At 35.4% G+C, this 18,528-nt stretch overlaps 2 long non-coding RNA genes across 2 annotated transcripts in view; one reads left to right on the forward strand and one right to left on the reverse strand.

Moving 5' to 3' along the window:
* Positions 1-1,431: 1,431 nt before the first annotated feature.
* On the reverse strand, positions 1,432-9,004 carry LOC140685725 (uncharacterized). Its single transcript, XR_012059082.1, has 3 exons — positions 8,683-9,004; positions 2,330-2,378; positions 1,432-1,766 (listed from the first exon to the last, which is right to left on the reverse strand). It is a non-coding gene; the product is annotated as an uncharacterized lncRNA (long non-coding RNA).
* A 98-nt stretch (positions 9,005-9,102) lies between these two features.
* The window catches only part of LOC140685726 (uncharacterized), a 36,168-nt gene continuing 26,742 nt past the window's right edge, over positions 9,103-18,528 (forward strand). The window contains exon 1 of the long non-coding RNA XR_012059086.1: positions 9,103-9,403. This is a non-coding gene — a long non-coding RNA (uncharacterized lncRNA). The remainder of the gene's footprint in view (positions 9,404-18,528) is intronic.

Here is an 18,528-nt window from a genome sequence, read left to right on the forward strand (position 1 = left end):
ACAATAATATCTATACCTACATCTTTATCTATATCTATACATACATACTCATGCAGTTATTCATTGCATTGTTCACAACTGCAAAATACTGGACAACCTAGATGCCCCAATATGGGAGACTAGCTGGATAAACTATGTCACATCCACACAACTAAATATTATGCTGCTATACAAAACAAGGGGAAGATTTCTATAAGTAGTCTCCAGGATGTATTGCCAACCAAAAAAGAAGCCAAGTACAAAAGAATGCATATAGTATGCTATCCTTCCTGTAATGAAGAAGTATATAAGAAAATATACATGCTTCTGTGCAGAAGAAATACAGGAAAGATAACCCAGGAACTAATGAAATTGTTACCTGTGAGGAGTAGATGGGAATAAGTTGGAAAGAATGGGAGAAGGGAAATGGCATAGTATGGATGAGATAGGTGGTAATACTTCTCTGAACATACTTTTGGATAGCCTTGATTCTTAGAATTGTAGTAATGCTCATATGCCAAAAAATTATCAATTAATATCAACTATGATGTATGTATGAATGGGAGTAGGGGGCATGGGGAGACCCAAAATGGGATACAAATAGTGAAAAAAACATTGCATTCTGTTGCTAGATACTTATCTATGTCAATTAGTTTGTGTTGGTTGACTGTGCTGTTGAGTTTTCTACATCTTTGTTGATTTTCTGCCTAGTAGTTGTATCAGTTGCTGACTGAGTGTTAAAATCACCAAATACAATCATGTATTTGTTTATTTCTCCCTCCTGCCTTGTAAGTTTTTGCTCCATAATATTTTTAAGTTTTGTTGTTTTGGGCATTAACATTCATTATCATTAACGTTCATTATGTCTTTTTGGTAGAAGGATTCTAATATCATTATATAATATTCCTCTTTATCTAAGAATTATCTTTGAGGTCTGTTTTATTGGATATATCATATCCATTCCTGCTTTTAAAAATAATGTTTGCATGATATATCTTTCCTTATATTTTAACTTACATTTTACCTTTGTCGTTGAATCTGTGGTGAATTTCTTGCAAGCTGCATACAATTGGGTCTAGTTGTTTAAATTCATTCTGCCAACCTCTATTTCATCTGATGTATTTTGACCATTTACATTTAAGACAATTATTGATATTTTATGGCTTTAATCTTTTCATTTTATTATTTGTTTTCTATTTATTTTATTCATGTCTCATATTTTCTTATTTGGGGGGATGCTCGACATTTTTTTGTAGAATGCTATGTTGATTTATTTATAAATCTCTGTTGGCACCTGTAGATGCTGGAGTCAGTAGAAGGAATTGGAGTACCAGCTGACCCTGCTTCCCACCACCTCATTTAGTCTCATTACTGGTGGGGGCATGTCAAAGTTCTGGTCTCCAGCTGGGTCCTGCTAACAACAAGTTAGTGAGAAAGTAGAGTGTTCCTCAATTCACAGTGTCTCACTTATTTTTATTAGTGCAGGGTGGGGTGGAGGCTCTACTTGTGCCTAGGCCCTGTTAACACTTGGGGTGGGAGTAGGGTGGTGAAACGTGGTGATGACTAGCCCCACTCCATACTGTATTATTACACACTTTGCTGCATCGTAGGTAGAGGCTTACCTCGCCACTAGACTCGGATGTTATCACTCTGTTTCTGCAAGGAGGGAGATGGAAGATCAGTCCTCCCTGTTCCCGCATCACTGAAGTCATGGAGGAGGTAGTTTCCATTGGTATTTCTTGGGTGGAGTGTTACCAGACAGCCCTTTTCTAGGCTTTCTATGGAGACTTCAGACAAAGGAATTAAATCTATTAAAAATATTTGTCAACAAATACATGAAACAAAATTAATAACATTCATCAAATCAGTATATTATCTATTGATGAAATTAATATAATAATGTGAAAAATTAGAAATACTATTGTGAATAGAACAAGTTGTTTCTGATAAATGTGTTGGAATTCTGGTAGTCGTTTTTGAGTTCACTTGAGAAAATTAACAAGGTAAATAGGTGGTACTATTAAAAAAAAAATGTTCCCCATAAGAATAATGACTGTGAACCAGTATAAGATAAAGCTGCAATGATTTTTAAATAGTACTGTTTAAAGGATGTGAAAATTAATTGAACAGACAGTTGTTTATAAAGATTGATATAAACAATCAATTGATATAAACAATTTTCCAAATCAACATGAAGTAGGAAGATGACTTGATTAAGGGCAGTGGTATAATTGTTCACTCTGAGCAGAAGTAGTCCTTTAAAAAATTCCAAAAAAGAAGATAAGAAAATGTGAAGCAAGTCAAGTATAAGTAAATATATGGAACCCTTGGTTAATTTTGTATCTCTTACCTGTGTTGGAGTTTTAGCCACAAGGAAAATTTGACGTTTTTTATCTAACCTGAGCAAAACAACAGAAACATTATGCAAATAAACAACTGACAGCCACATGGCGTTCATTTAATAATTATTATTTAGACTCCTCTGTACACCAGGCTGTATTCTAGGTCCTGGGGAACATGCTAAGTTACACAGCCAATATCCCTGCACTTGGATATTTATGTTCCATAACAGTTTGACTAATCATTAACAAGTAAACAAAGAAGACTATTTCCCACAGTGATAATTGCCTTGAATATAGTGCAGAGAAGCAGAATAGGGAATAAACTGCATAGGTGGGTAGTCAGGGAAGGCTTTAAGGCAGTTCCTTGTGAAATTTAGCCTTCATGACTCAGAACGAGAGGCGCAATTCACAATAAAAGGTAAATGCACTCTGTCTAAGATGCAGCTGCTCCACAGATTTAATAACTTATCACTGTGATAATGAGGTACCATGCTACCAGATTCTTTCAATTTTCACATAAATCATAAAATGAATTTTTATAGGAAAACAAGATTTTCAGTGTTGCCAACAAAGGTAAAATTGGAATCAACACTGCCTGTCTACTCAATTCAGTGCAAATGCAACACATTTTTAAATCCCTCAGGCCAGGAGTGTGCAACCTCTTTGATAGATTATCCTTATATATATTTCAACCATATAAAGAATTTATTTGCTTCATTAAATAAATTAGAATTTTTTAAACCCCGTAAGTCCAGTGAATATTTAGTCCCTTAATCCACCAGTTTGTCATCTCTCTTCTAGATCATTAAATTTTTCTTCTACCATTCTTATAGAGTTCATATTGCTTCACTGAAGAAGTGGGAATTCTAAAAGTCCAGAGGTCCAGTGACTATTTATTGCCTGGTGATTTATATCATCTTACTCTACAGATTTCATAGGTTCACTTGTTATGGTACATGATAAATATGCTTTGTCTGAGCTATAGTTCTAGGATAAGCATCGGGTTGGGAGCCCCCAAAACAATTAAATCACCTCTCATGTTTTTAATGACTACAGGGAGCTCATTATTCTGATTTTTACTGAAGGAGTGCAAATAGATGGAAGCTTTGGATATCATTGTCCTCTCTCCTCATTATATTTTGGAGATTTAAAAAGGTACATCCTTAGTCATTGTAATTTGAGGCCTTGTTTTTACAACACTGCTATGTCTCAAAGTCAGAATTCATTTTTAAGTTGTTTGATTGATTTAGCAATGGCAGTGAAAGCCAAGGACTAAATAGCAAATAGAATAAACACTAAAGCTTGTCCAAGGTAAAACTGACAAGCATACACAAAACAGTTTTAGTAATCTGAAAATCTAAAAGCAAACAGAAATTGTATTTTCTAATTAAGCAAGGCATAAATAATTAATAATTACTTTCAAAATATTTTACAGACTTTAAACAACATTTGTGATTCTTACTTACATTATTGTATACATATAGGTGTATTATAAATTTTGTCTAAAGGACAACTTTACTATTTACTCCCTAAATCTGTTTTGTCACACTGACTGTGTTTCTGGGAAGAATACAACCATTATGATTCCACATAGTACAGACTTTCTATAGCTAAGAAATTCTTTTGATAGTAACAGATGCATTTAGGAAAGCCCGGGATTTGATAAAGGTCATACATGTCCTTACAGATTAGTAGTTCTATCAATAATTTTCTGGAAATCACCCATTCACATTTTTCTTTTCTTCCTGGCTTAACGATCTCCCCCAATATAACAGTCCACAAACAATACGAGGACAAATAAATCATAGTGCAGTGGAGAAGGCTCTGGAATTTTATGTCAATTTTTTGTTTCTGAGTCAAATCTATGTCCCATTCAAGATTTTAGCAACAAATGTTTTCCTTATGTTAAGATGAAAGACACTGGAAAACTCATTAAGTTAAGTAACTATCTATAGAAAAAACCATTGAATTTTCTAATATCTTTATAAGCTTGATAACATATTAACATTAATATTAACATTTAACATCTGTGCCCTTTTTTTAAACATTTGCCCACTCTTGTTGACACTTGTAGAAAACAAACAACTACTCTTGTATTGATTTTAGTAATTTTAAAAACTAATTTAGTGAAAATAATATTTGTTTTGACTGTATTTGAATGAATTTTTGGATATTAATGATAGTCTAGAAAAAACTTATGTGTAATTTATAAGCTCAGAATATGTTGATTGGCAATATATCATCAAAAACTTCAATTAATTAAAAAAGTATCAAAATTCAAAATTTATTGATTTTTGTTTTGACAAAAATAGATTTTTAAATTACTTATAAAATAGATTTTCATTTTCTCTAGTAGTATTGAAGCAGTAGTCTGATCTTTTTGTTGAAGTGGGCAGGGCATGAATAATTAACTGTTCAAGATTTTGTCAAAAAAATTCTGTCCATATTATGATTCATTTGAGCTTTTCAGTTAATCATAGTTACGGATCCTTTTAGAGATTTCTTACAAAAATAAAACAAGCAAAGCTATATTTACAAGAAAAAACAATCAGTTGGGTTTTATGCAGGATATTAGCATGTCAATAAACTTAAATGACTGTGTGTCATAATTTCATAGTGATAAAAATATCAGACACTTGATTATAGTTTATACCACGGAGTTCATTCTAACATGGAACCTCTGGAGGTAAATAATTCACATGTGACGTTTGATGCAACCTAACAAATACAGATTTTTGGTTAATCTCAGATTTTTATCCTAAAGAAATTAGAAGATTAGAAAATCAATGGCCCTATTTCTGATGCTGCCTCAGTCTAGGTTTAAGTTTTTCCATCATTCTACATGCGTCCCTTCTGGGCAACAGAGTTAGAAGTTACTATTTTCCGTTCTTATAAAGCGACAGCTTTCTTCAGAATACTAATATTGGAAATGAAGCACTAATAAATATAACTTTTACTCAAACTAGTAAAAGTAGTTTATAGAGATTCTTTCTCAAACTCCTCCTGGAACAGTGTGAAAATAAGACATGTACACATGCCAGGAAGCATGGTAAACCTGTGAAAAAATTACCAATAAGCTAATCTTTACGTTAAGGAGATCCTGAAGAGAACACAGTATTTTCCCCAAAGCTGTCAGCCACCAAATTAGAAAGGACAATACACAATTAGATGATAACAAGACTCACAAATGAGAATTCAATTCATAAAATATTCTCCAGGCTGGTCCCACTTAGAATAAAATAATAATGAAAATACAGGAGGAAAACAATTAAAAACCATTATTTTCATATATAACTCCTAGGGCAGTGTTTACATAAATCATATCAGAAAGTCTGATAGTGTTTATGTGTTTGAGTGTGTGTTCTGTGTGTATGTTTGTGTCTGTGGATATGTTTATTTGAAGACTAAAACTTCTTTCAAAACACTTTAATATTTTATTATCAACGAAAGAGCCCATTTGAAGTATAAACTTGTGTAATTTGAGTTAATAACTTCTTCTATTGACAAAGGAACTCTACAATAGCTGGTTATTTTCCTCACGTAGCAACTCAGAAAGAGCCATTGTTCAATGGGTTTATGGCCTTTGAGCATAGATAATTGATCATAAATCTTTAGGCGGCCCAGCTGGGTTTCCATATGACTACAAAAAAGCACCATATGGCCCATCGCACTCACAGGGATGCCCTGCACTCACAGGTTACAGATTGAAAATCTGTCACAGTATTAGGAAGCAAGCTGCTCTAGAACTAGTACAAAAATAAATGATATTCCGAGATAAAACGAAGAGGAACGTCTTCTTATTAATAAGCTGATGGATATTTCTATAGTTCTCATACTTTTTTGGGGATAATGTCCATTTAATTTAGGGTCCTGAACAACATAGAGTGGTCGTTTAATAAGGTCCCTAAACCTTGGAGGAAAGCACCATGGTGAGGTTTGGCTCAGTCCTAAAAGGACCAGGGGCATTGTTTGGAACTTATTGTCTCCCTTCCCTCCTTTCTTCTGCATGACATCATTTTCTTAGATTTTTGTTGCGATGGTTGAAAATAATGGCTTCCCAGATAGCTCCTGCCCATCTCATATCTTAAAGTTTCTCTACTACAAGGAGATCTATTCTCCTTACTAGCTTTAGCACACATAATCCTATGGCAGGATGATTATGTGTGCATCCTTAGGCCTGTGGCAAAAAACAAAACAAAACAAAAACAAAAACAGCCCCCACTATACAGTGATGGTTAAAATGGAGGATACTGAGTTCTCCAAGATAAATGAATTGAGATTACCAAGGAGACTTAGTTGTTAGAAAGATGATGATGATTATGATCCATGTATCCAGTCACTTATTTATGTTAGCTAGGATTAATGGACAGTGTCAGCAAATAGTGTAAAAAATTATGATTATATTTAATACACAGTATAAACCAGGGCGACAGAGGCCCTGCTCCAGGAGGAGTCTTTAAATAAGTCATGACCAACCAGAACCCACAGATTCCCTTCTGGACCATGTTCTAGGTACCCAGGACCTTAGAAGGCCTTGCTTAAATGGCCCAGACCCATGCTCCCAGTTCCTATGTGGGCCTTTTCTTTGAGTCTCTCCTCCTGAGGACATACTGGCATGTACACACTTCTGGGCCCAAAGAATGGCCAAGGAGAGGCTTCTTATACAGACTGTTTAGAGCGTAAAAGTAACAGCAGGAATGCTCACACTGGTGAGCATGAAGTCCCTCCAGGAATAAGAAAAGGACAGTGATAGAAGACAGTGGGGGCAAGTTGTGGGCTGAAGACATGGAGCTGGGGTCCGGGTCTCTCCTGGCCAACACATTCAAGCACAGATACCTGAAGAGTCTGAGAACTTCAGATTTATCCTGGCCTTCCTGGTGGTTTGGAAGGCCTCCTTTTTATGGTAAAATATAGAACTAGTTTTGCTTGACAGTTCATTAGGTTGGTTTAAAATCTTTAGTAGTTCATTTATGAACATCCAGTTTTACTCAAAGTTTAGAGTCTGAATGGAACCTACCCTTAACATGGGTGAACTGCTAATCTATATTCTAGTCTCCTCCTACATTTTATCAAAGTGATTACTTACCTAAGAAACTGATTAACACATTTAAATTTATTTATGTTGGAGAAAAGTTTTGATATTTAATTTAAAAAAAAATTTGGATCAGTATTGGGAGGAATTTATTGAGAATCAGCAGTGCTGAAAATAGAACAGAGATATACTAACCAAATGCAATACTTGAACCTTGATAAAAATCCTAGACTTAGAAGAAAGAAACAAGAAATTATTTTCAGGACAATTGCAGAAATTTAAATAGTGGCTATATATTAGATGGTATTTAATGGATGTTAATTTCTTAGATACGTGTGATAGTGCTATAATTATATAGCAGAATGTCTTTTAAGTTTTTAAATTTTATCAGAGTTAAATTAGTATTAATCTTAAGTAGATTGTGAAAAGGTAAATAATGTAATCCCTGGAGCAATCAATAATAACTGAAAATATATAACAAAAATCATTAGAGGTACATGAAAACATTTATTCAACTCAAAAGACAATAGTAACTGAGAAACAGGATGAAGACAAGAGACATATAGAAAGCAAATTACAGAGTAGTAAATGTAAATGCAGCTAATAATCAATAATTTGTTTAAATGTGAATGGTCTAAAGGAAAGTCAGAGATTGTCAGATTGAATAAGAAGGTAAAAACTTATTATATGCAGTCTATAGGAGACCCAACTCAAGTTCAAAAACATAAGTGGGTTGAAAGTACAAAGATGGGAAAATACATGCCGTGCAAACATTATTAATAAGAGAGCTGGGATTGCCCAGTCAGTTGTACTAGCGATTGCTCTCATAACAGGAACAGACAGGTAAGAAAAACATTGATATTTGTGGATATAAAGGAGAGAAGCAAAGTTCTTACTTTCTTGTGACTGTTTCTAAGCAAACATTTTTATTACAATGTTCTAAGCATTGCTTAATCAACTTTTTTAAATTGTGGTAAAAAACATATAACATAAAATTGATCATCTTAACCATTCCTAAGTGTATACATTTTAGTATTGTTGAGTATATTCACATTGCTGTGCAAACAAACTCTAGAAATTTTTCATCTTGCAAAACAGCAGCTCTATACCTATTAAATAATAACTCCCTATTAAAACTAAGTTGTTTAGACTAGTTTTTATTCCTTAGAGTACTGATATCTTACACATCATGTGAGAAACTTTAGTCATAATAGTTTTTCAAGTTAAAAATTATGGGATAATAAAGTAGTAATTCTCTTAAAATTGACATAAATTCAAGGTAATTTTTCTCTCTGGTATTTTTACCTAACCAAACTTGGGCCAGCTCACCCATATGCAGTAAAGCCAATCTGTTGACCCCAGGTCATGGTAAAGCAAAGTGCAGTGTTTGCTGCGAGCGGCAGTACACGGAGTCCAGGACAGCCAGTGCTCAAAAAGCCCGAACTCCCCAGTGGGTCTGGGAAAGCCTTTTAAAGGGCGAGGTGAGGGAGGGGAGCCCCAGCGTGTGTGATTAGCTCATGCACAATTCTCGGGTTGGTTGATGGCAAGGTGGTGTGACGGGGTTAACATTCTCGATCCTCATGCAGCAGTAGGTCTGGGGGCTGTGTGCTCACGGTCATCAAGTAGTTACTTTTTTCCATTTGGTGGTGGTTTTAGCATATGTAAAACAACCAGGAAGTGTGCGTCAGATACGGTTACCTCGGTTACCTTGGAACTTCAGAGAGGAGCTCAAGCAGAGGACATGGGGGAGGGTCTGTCCCAGGAATGCCCCGTAGGGTCCTGCTGAGTTACAGTATCTCTGGTTTAAAATCCATAGGAATCTATCTTTAAAAAGAAAAAGTAAAAGAATAAAAGAGTTAATATGGAGTAATTTATGAGCATACATAACACCCAACTTATGATAAACAGAAGTTGTTCATGACCTGTATTATTTAAGCAGCATGTTTTGATGACAGTCTGGATGGCAGGGCCCCTCGCAGAGTGTCCCTACATCCTTCTGACTCGACAGCTAGGCGTCGGGGCGCTGCACCAGGACACAACGGAAAACACGGCAAGTAGCTCATCTTGGAATGCAGCCATGAGTTTTTTGGTCACACTTTTATTGCCTTCCAGTTATTCCAGGCTTGCGTAACAACCTGTGCAGGATCCCATCAGCATTTCCAGTCAATTCTGGGAATATCTTGTTCTTTGTTTTCCTTTGTTTTCAAGTATATAGAACTACTGCTCTGAGATTAACTTTTTTAGAGTAATTTAAAGCATGATTTTTTGCTTTCAAAATGAATGTATTTTCATCATATCAATTTACATTGAAAGAACTTTGTTTCATCAGGTAGATTCTTTCTTTTATCTGTCCAAATATGAAATTCAATTCTCACATATTATAGGAATTATTAAACATGTTACATATATAGTGTACTGACATTAAAAATGACTGAAGCACATATGAATTCAAAACTGATCCATTTTTATAACATTGGAGATATAATACACTGATTTCCCCATGATAAATGCTTCACAATTTAATGGGAGTTACTATTACATTAAGATTGCTTTATGTTTAAATTTATATTTTTATAAATATTTAGCATTTATCACAACACTTATAATGCTTATTATATGCAATCTACACTCCTAAGTGATTTATATATTTTAAATCATTCAACACAATTTGAAGGAAGAAATACTTCATGAAGTTTAGAAAAATTTATTATTGAAAACATCTCTTACTATGAGTATTTGAAGATCATGAGACTAAACATTCTGAATAATTCAGATACAGCTGAACAATTTTGATTTTCTATGATAAAATGTTTTTATATCACAAATGTATTCATTCAGAATTTTAGAAACTGTTCATCACTTCGAAATGCCAACATACGTATTCAGTCATTCTCGGGAAAATATGAAACAAAGCACAAAACAACAGTGGCAGTACTTTTCTTAAACTGAAATTAGCATGGACTCTATATGTTTCATCCCTTTCTTGGTGTAGGATCTGATACAGAAGGATTGACTTCACAAATCTGGTTTAATTGAAACAACTCTCATTTTCCACCAAGGACATATAACATTTATGAATATCATGGCTACAAAAATATGTGATTTTTTTTAATGCCTGCACGAAAAAAGGAAGCTAGTACCTTGATAATGGCATGTTTCATCATCTTTCACTGACGGAAGACTATTGAAAGAAAGTGCCGTGTTTAATGATTTACAAAAGGGTATTTTTGTAACCTTCAAATTTCCTTTAGTGTAAGTGAAAAGAATAGGCTGGTAATCCATGAATATTAGAACAGGGGCATAATTTGAATGATGTTCCCAGTGTCTAAAGGCAATCCCTACAGACTGTGGCGGGGTCCTTTGAAAAGAAGTTATAAACCCTGTTTAAACGGAACTCACAGACTTCTAGGGTACAAGAGAAGAGGTGATTAACTTGGGAAAGTTGATTCCTCCAGTTAACTCAGGGTAAAATTAGGCACAGGAGAAAAGGAGTATGTTGTGTTTTAGTGGTTGCGGTTGACATCGTCACAAGAGTGCAACAGACTTGAGAAGAGTTATCCCCCAAATCCTGCTTTTCCGGAAAGAACCATAAACTCCTCTGGTAGTGCTCCCACTGTTTGTTTTGGATAAAGTGTAATTTTACCAGACTTCACTTGTGCAATACTCAGATTTTCCATAGAGCGTGCCAGACTGAGAAGGCAAGGGGAATTGGGCACATGATTCTTAGCCACACCAAAGAGAAGACATTTAGGAAATTAGTTAAAAGTGACTCAAGTCAGCAGCTAATCATTTGTCACACAAGATACACTGACCTGGAAATGTATGTGACTGGAGGAATCTCAGTGTCTTTCTGGTAGACTCAGACCACTTGACTGAGGAAAGAAAGCACCACAGTGTTGGGACACTGGTGATGAAGATGATGGACGCTTCCTCTTACTTGCCAGACACTTGGAGTTACCAAATTCTATACTGTCTTTTATCCATGAAATCAAGAGAGCTTTGTGATAACAGGAAAAATGTGAGGTGAGAAGATGGCTGTGTCCCAGGTCTCAGCTGAGTCCCTGGGACATGGACTGCCAACTCTGGGTCCTTAGCTTTGCACAGGAAAGGATTCAAGGGTGAGCCACAGTTGGGTAAATGTAGATTTATTCAGAGCGATACATACTCCGTAGACACTGTAGGCTGTTTCAGAAGGCAAGAGAAAGGCCAAGAGGTGTGGGGGTTGGGTGCTCAGTTTAAAGTAAAAGTAGATACACACTCCATGGACTGAGTGCGGGCTGTCTCGCTCAGAAGGGAGAGCTGTCACGAGGTGTGGTGTTGCTGGTTTTTATGGGCTTTGTAGCTTCATGTGCTAAGGAGTAGGGGAATTATTCCAGCTACTTGGGGGAAGAGGCTGGAATTCTCAGGATCTGGGCTATCGCCCACCCTTTGACCTTTTGTGGTCAGCCTTAAAACTGTCCTGGCGCCTGTGGGAGGGCCATTTAGCAGCTATTGTATTTCAGTGAGTGCATATTGAAGCTCAGGTCTAACTGGGAGTTGAATTATCTACTATCCTGGTGCTAATAGCTGTGTCATTCTTCTAGTGCTTGTGCCCTGCCCCCTTCCCTCTTGTCTCATTTGGAAATGGAAATACATATATTGCTCTAACTGAGGTACCAAAGAATTGCCTTAAACTATTGAAAGGTCTGTGGGTGAATAAGTGATGGAACTGATTTTCTTTATTTTCTGAAACCAGTTAGGAGCAGAGGATGATAAGCAGGTGTTACCTAGAGGGAGACAGACTTGGTTGCAATAAACCCCTCTGCAATGTCTGGAACTATAAGAATGTTTCACTTCTGAACTCTTCATTTTCAAAGAATCTCATTGCTTCTTAACGAAGCCAGTTGTACTGCTGAATTTTTGAAGGTTTTTCTTTACTTCAAGTCTGTTAGAACTCTAAATAGTTTTGTGATCTTAACCCTAGAAGCCTTTAACAACTGCATTGTGGGAGAAAGAGAAGAGCCACTGGATGGTAGTGCAGCTCTTAGGACAAAGGACTGAGTTCCTTCTTTAGCTTTCATGTTATTAGAGTGATTAGCTTTCATCAGACAACCAAAGTCCTCTTGACTGTCTCTTAGATGGGCCTTACCCTCTTGACTTTAATCATTTTTGACCTGTCTTCAGCCAGATTCAAATACACCTATATGGAGTGTCTCTCTGAACTGCACCTAGAATGACCCTGACTGTAGTGCACTAGCAAAATATTTCTTACACTGGACTGTCATTATGCCATTGACAATATCTTGTGCTATGTGTATGAAGAGCACAAGATAGCTGAGGAATATATTCTAAATTTTCTACATGAGGACTTATATCATGAAAAGTATATTTAAGCCCCCAAACAATTTTAGGTCATCTTTTGACTATATAGTGCTAGTCAAATTTTGTAGGCTAATTTTTAATTAAATTATATTTTTGGTCCAAATAATTAGGACATTTTAAATATTCTAGTAACAATGTAGTTTCCAAATAATTTACTACTGTTATTAAATAAAAAAAAATCATTTGTTTTCCTTTTCTCTAGTTGTTAATGAAACATGGTTATTTAAGATGAAATAATTTAATATCAACAACACATTATAAGAATGAAATAAAGGTGAGTAGCAGTGTATTCATGGTATTAATTCAGAGAGGCAGTTATTGCTACCATAATCTAATGTGACTTACTTATTAATTTGTTTTTGTCATCTATAAAATTACAAGAAAAGTGTCTATACACACTGAAATAATAAACCGTCTCCTTATTAAAAAATCTAAGATTCAAAATATTAAATAAGTTTTTCTTACATTAAGGGAAAATTATAAAATATAAACATTGATAAAAACTGCCCCAAATAACTCAGTCAGCATATTAGCATAGTACAGAATTCTCTTACTGTATTATGTGTGTGTATGTGTGTGTGTGTGTATTTACAGTTGTCTCTGTTTAAGGAAATGCCTGAAACAAATGACCTTTATAATGTAATAATGATGTTGTAAGCAGCATGCTTCAAATTGTTGAGGTAACAGATCATAGGATATTTTCCCTCAGAAATGCTGGTTAATGTTGAGGTTGTCAGATTATTTATTTAGGGCTTACAGGCACAGTATCAACCTTGTAAGCATTTGCATTCTGAGCCAAAGGCCATCAAATTAATTGCTCCATATTTTTGATACTCAGGAAATATTTTTATAGTTAGTAAGTGACAAAGTCAGGATTCAAATCCAGGCAGGCTGGCTCCAGAGGCCACACTGTTAACCGTGATGCAGCCTGGCTTCTTTAACTGCACTAAGGTAAACAGACCTGGAGCAACATTCTGAAAGAGTTCTGTGGTCCTGGGAAATTAAAAAATAGCAAGAAAAATGGGCATCAGAGAGGGCTTTGTGGATTACAAAAAAAAAAAAAATGGGGAATAAGTAATGGGTGAATAAAAACATTTTTAAATTCAGTTTTGGTGTTTTGTTAGTGAATTAAATCAGGGTCTATATTGTAGTTTAAAGATTCAAAATATTTACCAACACCTTAAGAATTTGTTCCATTTAAAAAATATCTCCTAAATACTCCAAAATAAATATTTTGACCTGAGGTTCAAAAGATATGTGGAAACAATGGCTTGATAATGAAAACTAGTCTAGTCATAGTATTGGTATTTCCTTTGGAATATTAAAAAGCCCATTTGTTCCATTTGGATTTATCTGTAGTTTATAAAAATAAAAAGTAACTTAGATTTGCTTTATTTGATACATGCAACAAATAGTAATGAGACAAAAACATTTTAAATCAACTCTAATTCATCTCATAAATCATCTTTAACATAATGAGATTAGCCAAGAAGGAACACATAAGCACTAAGTATAGCTCAGATCATGTTTTACTTTCAGTCCTAGGTAACTTCGTGAGTTCTATGTAGAGAGGTCATTTAGGAATCTCATACTGTAAAATGAATTGAATGATTTACATATGGATATTTTTATTTCATTTTATTATCAAATATGTGTTAGCTCTCTAATATATGCCAAACACTATAAATACTAGGGATATGTGGGTTTCACACGCCAGAATGGAAGGACACATATGACACAAATACACATTTAATCAGTTGTCAGAAAGAAGTGTTGAGTTTTTTTAAACTACAAGCTTGAGGACCTAATGGAACCTGGGCAGGAAGTTTGTCATAGGAAGAGAAGGACCTGATGGGCACATGGAATGTAGCATTCTGGAAGGTTGAGGCCAAGAGCACTCCGTGCAGATGGAGAGGCTTGTGAAAATGCCCTACAGTGCAACTGAGCTTGGGAGACTTGAGGGAATGAATCATTCTAGATGCCATGCCAGAGAATGATGCTGAGTACATTTAGAAGGGCAGATAGCAGTGAATCATTCGGGAATTTGACACATACTTGGAAATACGTAGGTTTTGTGTAAGAGCGGCTGAAGGATTTTAAGGTGTTGAAAGGGCATGACAAATATGCATCTTTAATAGCATTTTAATAAAGTACAGCAGATAGAATGAGATGAGTCTAAATAGAGTAATTAGAAATTTATTGGTGAAAAATGATAGCAACCCAGACTTGACAGGATGGATGGAAGTGGTTTGATAACTGAGATGTTTACAAGACATATGAAAGGTATTTAGAGTCTAGTGATAGATTAAACGTGGTGAGTGGTGAAGAAGAATGTGTGATACCCTGAGGTATTCAGCCATGCTGTGGATACTGAGAAGGATGCTAGTAAAGAGCCTATCAGAGTTAATGGCCCATGAGAGACACTCAGAGAAAGTCAACTTTTTCTTTTTCTGCCTCTTTTTTCCCCTACATTTTACCTGACACCTGCTTTATTTGTCCAAGGTCTGGGTGAATGAATTATTAGCAAATACAATGAGTACATAACACAGTTTTGTAAACTGCAGGCATTGTGTTCTACAGTAGATCTAGAACATAGTCATTTGGTATAACTGAAAGTTTTCTACCCTTTGACGAACACCTCCCTGATTTGCTACATGGGTAAACCTTCTGTTGAGTGCTTTTATCATACAGGCACACACACACAGACATTAATAATAGTAAAGGATGCAGGGAAAACTTTTGGAGGGAATGGATATGTTTATGGCATAGGTGTGGTGATGGTTTCAGAGGTCCACACTTATCTTCAGACTCAGTATGTTGTGTACATTAAACATGTACAGCTTTTTGTATGTCAGTTATACCTCAATGAAACGGTTAAAAAATGTAATAAGCAAGAAACAAAAAGAAATATGAAATAAGTAGGAGTCAAGGAAGGATCAGGCAGATGCAGAGAGAGGCTAAAGCTAAATGCACTGTGTGGAGGCCACATAATAGACCTTGAGGAAACAAAAAAACAGAATAATTACATGTGTGGCCTTTTCCACTGTTCCCTGGACTTTTGATTTATTCTTTAAAACTTGCCATTTGGAGTTTCTGTATCTCCACCTTTTTTTCATTTACAGGAGGCCAAAAAATCCATAAAGCATAGTAAATACTAATTTTGCTGTCATATAAATATGCATTTTATGTGCCTAAATGTGAGGGAAAAGGCTACTTGGCTGATAGGTGAACATAGATGATGACTCAGCTATGTTGATGTCTAATTCAAGTGCATAGACAGTAAAGTTTGCACAGAATTATGGGCTTAACTTGGACACATAGTTCATGAGAGACTTGTTTCAAATATTCAGATTTATTTCAATGACTCAAATATTATCTTGCAAAAATTAAAAATATGAAGCATTTACATTTGTCATTTCATCATACTTTAACAAATTTTATAAGGAAATTTATAGACTTAGAAGATATTTGTAAATTTTGGAATTAATTATGAAAAAATAAGTGAAAATTGAGGGTCTAATACATTAATACTGTTCTTGAGAAAGTATTATCCTTCACAAATTGAATTCAGCTTTGACATTCTCCTGAAAATACATAGGACATTGGATTTCCCAAGTTTCTTATTGAAAACTGTAGAGCAAAATATAACTGGAAGAAATTGCTCAGACTCTTGCAATGTATGTTAAAGCAAATATATATTTCATAGGATATATCTTAAGATAAGTGCAATCATTTTAAAATGAAATGCTTTAAAAGTTCTAGTTGTCTATTGGACTTAGATCACAGTAGTCGTGATTGGAAAAATACCTCTTAGGTTATCATGTTCATCCTTTTGCTTGGGCAGGATATGCCTCAACCCCAAGAGAGAGGAGTTAGCACTTCTTATTTGCCAAGAAAGTATAATACCTTATAGGGTGCATAAGAGAAACCTTGTTAGAGCCAAGTCAATATAGTGTTTGACTTCTATCCAATAAATCCCTCAAAAAAAAAATGTGCTTCTGTCATTCCAGCTACATGCATCCTGGCAGTCACATTCTGTTCTAGTTGGAGCAGATGCAAAATCTTATCAAGAAAACTATCCAATATGGATATATTGCCATGCTATTTAAGGAAAGAAAAGTAGAAAAAAAATCTTAAAGAGAATTAGACTGAACACATTGCTAAAACAGTATGTTCGAGGTACAAAAAATGTTAAACCACAAGTGATAAATATTTCTGGAAAAGATGAACTATATACTCCATTTACTAGTTGAACAACTATCACTGCAACTCACGCACATGGAAGCATAATAAATCGTACACGATGAAGATGAACAGTAGGAGACGGAAGGCGGTGTTGTGAGTAATATCAGTACAGGCTGTTTAATACTTGGAGCCATTTCCAAGCCCAAGGACCTGTTATTCTACAGGTTCTCACCACTTAGTAGTGGATGAGGAAGTCTGTTAGCTCTTTAGGGTCACTGCATTTGTACATCTCTGTTCATATGTCCCAAGTCTCCTCTGTTGCTACTCTCTTTTTTCATTCTGTTCCTTAAAATGGGACGGCCCTGTGTAGAATCTGGTCCACCATTGTGTGTTGTTTGCTACTCACAACTTTTTTTAATAATTAGTTGTCAATATTCAAAAAAATTATATGAACATCCAGAGTTTGAGCTTTCCATGATACATTGTTTAATACTAAAAAACTGGTTAGAGTTGACTGGCAGCACCTCCTGAAAGGCATTCGTTCTAAGGCCACTACAGCCTCCGTCACCTCCTTTGGACCCTGACCTTGAGTCACAATGTTTGTGGCCACTTATCTCTTTATGCCATTATTATTATTATTTGTATATTTGTATATCTGGACTCTTTTTAATTTATACCATCTGATTGGCCACAGAAGAAACTTGAGTTTGAAAATTTCATTTCCTAGTTTGTATTCCTTCAAGATTCTATTCAAGAACCTTTTCCCTTTTTATTCTATGTCATCTCTCTGGGTGAGATTAACGACGTGTGTCCAAGTTACCAGTTGTATGTTGAAATTCCACAGTATCCTCTGCGTGGAGCTCACTCTTAAGTTCTAGATGGTGTATCTATTTTCCAGTTGGGCACTTTTATTTTATAGCATATAGGAAGGTTATATTCAATATGCATAAGCTTAATCTCACTTTTCTTCTCTCAATGAGCTGGTCCTTTTTTATGATCTCCTAGTGCAGCATAGCCAAACGCCTGGAGTCCCACTCAGAGCCTTCAGAGACATCCATGGTTTTCTTCCTTTCATAATGCTCCACAGAGGCCTTAAAATTTTACATCATATAAGTCTCTTTCAGTCTGTTTACGTCTTTCTGTCTTCACTCCCGCCCCTCTAAACCGCGCTGAGAGCGTATCTTTAGTCAATGCTAATATTTGGTATCCTCTGAATAACAAAACAGGCTTCAAACTGGTATCCTCACCTCAAGCTGTGTTTTTCTTCAACTAGTGCCCAACATTAGCCAGAGTGTTCTTTCAAATAAACAACTCTGTCCTGTAAGTGCCCTATGTAAAATACTATAAAGTTTTCCTCATTCTCTTCGAATAAAATCAAAACTCCTATCCATGTCTTACCCAGGTCCAGACGACCTGGACTGGCTGAATTCTCCTATGTTCATCTTCTTCCCTTAATACCCCTTACTCAGGGTAGTAATCCGCGTTTATGTTCCTGCAGTGCACTAAAAATTTCACCTTGGGCATTCATTTCTAATATTTCCAGTTTGGAATCCTGTCCCCTTGTCACATAAATAATTCCTAATTCTCATCACTAAGGTCATAAATAATATTTTCTTAGTGAAGTCTTCA

The sequence above is a fragment of the Vicugna pacos genome, chromosome 2 (assembly GCF_048564905.1).
Source record: "Vicugna pacos chromosome 2, VicPac4, whole genome shotgun sequence".
In the NCBI taxonomy this organism is placed as follows: Eukaryota; Metazoa; Chordata; class Mammalia; order Artiodactyla; family Camelidae; genus Vicugna; species Vicugna pacos.